Below are 6,279 nucleotides of genomic sequence, written 5' to 3' on the forward strand. Positions count from 1 at the left end.
TACCATTTCCCCTATGTGGATAAAAAAAAAATCCTAATAATCTTAAAATGAGGAGTCACTAACTTATGCCTTTAGAAAATGTCTGAATAGAAAACATCACCTGGTGGTATTTTGGTAGTCTGAATTATGTGAAGCCTTTGTGGTCTAGTCTTAACATAGTATAAAATTCAGAAAAAACAGCCCCCCAAAATATAAAAACCTATTAAAATCTTCACTTCAGAAAGCTCTAAGAGCTGTAGTGGGTGTACCTGGCAGACACATTCTTAATGTAAAAACAAAACTTACAAAGTAGGTTTTCCTCTGTCATTTCAACCTCTCCCCTGAAAAGCAGTTATTCCTCAAAATCTCTAGTAATCTTGTCTGAGAAACTTGAACATTCCCATGCTTTTCCCCCTCCTTCTCTGGGATCCAATCTATTTTCTTCCATCAGTCACTTGCTTTCTTTTTAATGTACATTTTACCAATCTTTCCTTTCTTTGGCATTTCCCTCTTGCTCTCCCTAGCATGCTCTTCTTACCCTCCAACACATATACAAACATATACCTATACACTCTTCATTCTGATCCACCTAAAAAAGCTCAAAATTGAAGGTAGGGGACAAAGATAAGGTGCACAACAGCAAGATATTCCTTAACAGGTGAGAGGAAAGAGGCTGTGAATATTCATGCCTTGATATTTATTACTGTCATACATCTTATTCTCTGTTATCTCAATGTAACAAGCCAAAACTTTTAATTTATCAAAATAACATACTGCGATGGATCTGTAGCAAACAAAAGCACATCACTTCTGAAATGTTTTAAACATCTGAATGGTAAATATCAGTTAAATATTTGTATCTGATTTTCTAAGTATTCCCAGGTTAAAAAAAAATCCCTACAGGGCATAAGAATAAAAAAATGACAAATAGGGCAGCCCTGGTGGTGCAGCGGTTTAGTGCCGCCTGCAGCCCGGGGTGTGATCCTGGAGACCTAGGATCGAGTCCCGTGTCGGGCTCCCTGCATGGAGCCTGCTTCTCCCTCTGCCTGTGTCTCTGCGCCTCTCTCTCTCTCTGAATAAATAAATAAATATTTTTTAAAAAATGACAAAGCAGCAGCAATGCTAATACATATTAAAATTAATTGGTCAGTTAAAAAATTTGAACATCACCATGTTCTGATAATGAACAATATGGGTTTTGCCAAAACAAGGAAGACTGGTAATTTCAGATAGAGTCCTGAAGTTCTTGTACCTTATAGGTGGCACTGAGGGACAATCTGCAGAGGCTTCTGTGTTTTGAGTCTGTCAAAGAACCACCCAAGAAACAGTATGTCTGTCATGCTTCTCAAAGGGTTGGCCTGTTTTTGTATGCATGAGCTCTCTAGAGTGAAGGAGAGAGAAGGAGAGAGACAAAATGAGAGAATGAGAGAGAGAGAGGCAAAGGACAGAGACTTCTCTTTTGTAGTGCTAGTGAGTATTTAAAATAATTGAGGACATACTGTCTCAGGGGCTTCAGTCCACCAGATGTTTAGCGTAGTGTTGACTATTAACAGATTAAACCATTTCAAGCCTGAGAAAGTGCATTTTACCTTGAAAGTGCCACACAAAATTGAGTTATTAGATGACAATCATGAGTAGTATTTTCACAAACAACACCTCATGTTGTTCTCGCAACATCTTATCGGGTGGCAAGATGAATATTATCAACACCATTTTAAAGATATGAAGAACTGATTAGGCAGTTATTGAGCCTGGTCCTCTGATTTCCAAGACTTAAAAAATATATATAATTATTATCATACAATGAATTTAACAATAATGTGGCACACTTACTTTTACCATTAAATTTGTTGGTTTCTAGAAGTCAAATAGGACTGGCCAGTGTACTTCTTAGGCCAAAAACCCAGGAGCCATCTTCCCTTTTCCCTCATGTCTTCTATTTATCTGCAAATTCTGTCAGCTGTCCCTTCAAAATACATCTCCCTTCTGGCCACTTCTCAATCGCCATCAGTGCCACAAGGTCACCATCAAGTCTCACCTGGGTGGCTACATTCTCCATACAGGAGAGGTCTGAAAATGACAATCAGATCACTTCACTGCCCTCGCCTTACAAACCTCTATTCACTTCTTACCCCATTCTGGTACCTTCCTCCTATTTCTCCCAGGATAGCCATACTTCCCTCAACTTCCCTCTATCACTCCTAATTTGTTATAGCCTTGGGGCTCTTAAACTTGCGCTTTCCCTGGCTCACAATATGCTTTTCTCAGGTCTTCAAATGGTTCACAGCTTCATAGCCTTCTGGTCTCCAACCAAATATGTGCAGGCATTCCCTGAATCTGTATCTAAACAAACCTCCTCATCCCTGCCACTCCCTACCCCTTGCCCTGCTTCATTATTTTACACAGAATTTATCATGGCTTTAAAGTATAACATTTACTCATTTACTTATTCTTTCACTCCCTAGAAAGTAAACTCCATGGGAGCAGAGACTTTGTCTGCTGTTGTATCCTACAAAGGATCCAGGTCCAGAACATAGTGATGTTCTGGACACAAAAGGTATTTAAAAGGTATTTGTAGAATGAACTAATGAATGAATGGTCTGAACCATAAATGAGATCCGGTCAGGGCCTTAGGCTATGTCTCAAGATGGAATATGGATCCAATCATGGAGAGATAATAGAATAGCAGATTTGGACCTAGGACACTCATTCTAACCTCGGGATCCTTAGGGGCAGTGTGCTGGACTGGAAATGAGCATAGACTTTGGAACCACGACTAGGTGGGAATTCTGGTTTATCACATGTTTTGGCTTTTAGGCAGTTTACTTCACCTCTCTGATCTCAGATTACAATGAGACTTGCACAAGAAATAAACTTTTACTGTGTTAAACCATGGAGACTTGGAAGTTGTTACAGCCACCACTGTTAATTATGTTAAACTAGGCTCCTGCTTCTTGCTTCTCCCATGCATCCCCAAACTCTCTTTTTCCCAGGCTTCTTTTCCTCATAACTCCCCTTTTCCCAGTCTTCCTGCTCATTCTAGGACTTTCATTTGACTCATCCCAGAACAGGATAGGATAGGGGAATTTAAATTTTCCTCAAATTTTTATTTTGAGATTTTTCAAGTCTTCAGAAAACTTGAAAGAAAAGTAAAATTAATTCAGGTGCATTTTCACCTAAATTCACCGGCTATAACAATTTTGCCATGTCTGGGCTCTTTCTCCATCTCACCCTTTCTCTAAACACACACACACACACACACACACACACACACACACACACACATTACAATCATCCTGACAGTTCATAAATGCTTTGTCATCTATCTCTTTAAAATAGACCTTCTCTCAATTAACTATACCATTATTACAAACAAAAGTTTAAGCATTAACTAAATATCATCTAATAGTCCATCATCAAATTTCCCCCTAAGTAGAACTTATAGAACTGATTTTATCCAAGATCTACTGCATTTGATTATGTCACTTTTTTAGTACCTTTTGCTAGTTCTTCATGATCTAAAAATATTTTAAGACTCCAGTCCAGATCACTTAAATGTCCTACAGTCTAGGGGCACCTGAGTGGCTTAGTTGGTTAAGTGTTCAACTCTTGGTCTCAACTCAGGTCATGATCTCAGGGTTGAGATTGAGCCCTGTGTTGGGCTCGTGCTCATTACAGAGCCTGCTTGAGATTTTCTGATGTGTCTCCTCTGCCCCTCCCACTTCTCTAAAATAAATAAGTAAACAAATAAAATCTTTAAAAAAATGTTCCACAGTCTGATTTGTCTGATTGTTCCTTCAGAATTAAGCTCAGTTAAACACTTTTGGCAAGAATATTGCCCAGCTGATGTACTTCCCACTGTATCCATTAGGAACACATGTCAGTTTGTCCCATTATTGATGACGCTAAATTTGATCACTTCCTTTATGATAGTATCTACTAGATTTTCCGAAGGTAAAAATATAACTTTCCCCTCTGTTCTTAATAAGTAATTTCATATGAGAGGTATATTTTGAGACTGTGTGAATATCCAGTTCCCCAAGCCTTTCTCCTAATGCTTTTAGCATCCATTGATGATCTTTTCCTGACTCAGTTACTACACTGGGCAGTGCAAAACGGTGATTCTCTTTGTACATCTATTAGCTGGCATTATTCTGTAAAGAAGAGGTTTTTCTTTTATCCTCCTTCTCCATTATCAATCTTTCTCTCTCTTCACTTGAGTTTGAAGAGAGGAGTAGCACTGGAATTTGAGTAGCACTGGAATTATAAAAAGTTTTATAAACTAAAGTCCCTGGATCAGCAGCCTCACCATCACCTGTAAGCTGCTTAGAAATGTAAATTCTCAAACTCCACCAGGACCTATTTATTAATCAGTATCTGAGGGGCAGAAGAAGTTCCTGGCATTTCTGTTGTTATTTACACGGGTATAATCTATTTCTCTTTATTATTCCTTTTGATGCTCCAATTGTCCTAAATTTGCCCAGAAGAAGAGCTAGTTCCTATATTCTATTGCTATGATCCTATTAGTCTTTAGTACTTCCTTGTTTAAAGGACCGCTGAGTCACTTTGTACTTCCCCTACTTAGCTGCCTCAGACCTGGAATTAACTGTTTCTCAGGAGCCCTGGTTCCTTTCACTGGGGAATGGTATTTAGAAATCAAATAATGGGCAGTGTGGAGGTCGTTGGTGTCACCTGCCAGCCGCCGGCACCTGCTCTTGGGCTCCCCGCCTGCTCCAACCAACCATCCCAGAACAATGCTAAAGCAGCTGTGCTTGGGGCTTCCGGAGGAATTGGGCAGCCCCTTGCGCTGCTTCTCAAGAACAGCCCCTTAGTGAGCCGCCTGACCCTCTACGATATTGCCCCTACACCGGAGTGGCCGCAGATCTGAGCCACACCGAGACCAGAGCAACCAAAGGCTACCTCGGACCTGAGCAGCTGCCGGGTTGCCTCAAAGGCTGCGATGTGGTGGTTATTCCAGCTGGAGTCCCAAGAAAACCAGGCGTGACACGGGATGACCTGTTCAGCACCAATGCCTCCGTTGTGGCCACCCTGACTGCGGCCTGCGCCCAGCATTGCCCCGAGGCCATGATCTGCGTCCTTTCAAATCCGGTCAACTCCATCCCAATTGCAACGGAGGTTTTCAAGAAACACGGAGCTTACGACCCCAATAAAATCTTTGGGGTGATGACCCTGGACATTGTCAGGGCCAACACTTTCATTGCAGAACTAAAGGGTTTAGATCCTGTGCCAGTCAAATGTTCCTGTCATTGGCGGTCATGCCAGGAAGACCATCATCCCCCTGATCTCTCAGTGCACCCCCAAGGTGGACCTTCCCCAGGACCAGCTGACAGCGATCACTGGGCGGATCCAGGAGGCCGGCTCGCAGGTGGTGAAGGCCAAAGCTGCAGCAGGCTCTGCCACCCTGTCCATGGCATACGCTGGAGCCCGGTTTGTCTTCTCTCTTGTCTTCTCCCTTCTCCCTTGTGGATGCAATGAATGGGAAGGAAGTTGTCCAATGTTCCTTTGTTAAATCCCAGGAAGCAGACTGTGCCTATTTCTCCACACCGTTACTGCTGGGGAAAAAGGGCATCGAGAAGAATCTAGGCATTGGCAAAATCTCGCCTTTTGAAGAGAAGATGATAGCAGAAGCCATCTCTGAGCTGAAGGCCTCCATCAAAAAGGGAGAGGAGTTTGTGAAGAACATGAAATGAAAGGGCAGCCAGCTAGCAGTCCGTTTCCCTAACTTATGAAGGCATCATGTCCCTGCAAAGCCGTCTCCTGCCCTCATGTTTCAGTTGTGTTCACCACAAGTGTCATGTTAACGTCACCACCCCTTCCAATTACAGGTCCGTCGATGTGTGCATCAATAAAAGCAGGCTTCCATTTTCTTTAAAAACAAACAACAACAAACAAAAAAAAAAATAATGAAGCTAACTGTGTTTCCTGTTACTGGAGTGTCATTGTTTATAGGCCCATTCAGTAGAAAAAGTAGGAAATACATATTTTTTTAAATAATACTGATACTTCCAAATTGAATCCACACCATAGGATTTTTCTTTATCTTCCTCATTCCTATTTGTATCCCTTATCCTACAAAAAAATCTGGCTCCAAAAAGCACCAGTATATTTATTCATTTGCTTTCTGCTACAACACAACAAAATATTTTCAGAATCACTATACCAATATTAACTATCTCTAATAAACTCACTCAGGAAAGTTCAAGACTTCTTTTTCTTTCTTTCTATCCTGATTCAGAGTGTTGTATTCAAAACTTTTTTGAGTTGATTTTTTGTGTGGTT

The 6,279-nt window shown here is 41.1% G+C and overlaps 1 pseudogene; it reads left to right on the forward strand.

Moving 5' to 3' along the window:
* The first annotated feature begins 4,642 nt into the window (after positions 1-4,642).
* On the forward strand, positions 4,643-5,690 carry LOC129498464 (malate dehydrogenase, mitochondrial-like; annotated as a pseudogene).
* Positions 5,691-6,279: the final 589 nt, after the last annotated feature.

Source organism: Nyctereutes procyonoides, unplaced genomic scaffold, assembly GCF_905146905.1.
Source record: "Nyctereutes procyonoides isolate TBG_1078 unplaced genomic scaffold, NYPRO_anot_genome, whole genome shotgun sequence".
Taxonomy (NCBI): Eukaryota; Metazoa; Chordata; class Mammalia; order Carnivora; family Canidae; genus Nyctereutes; species Nyctereutes procyonoides.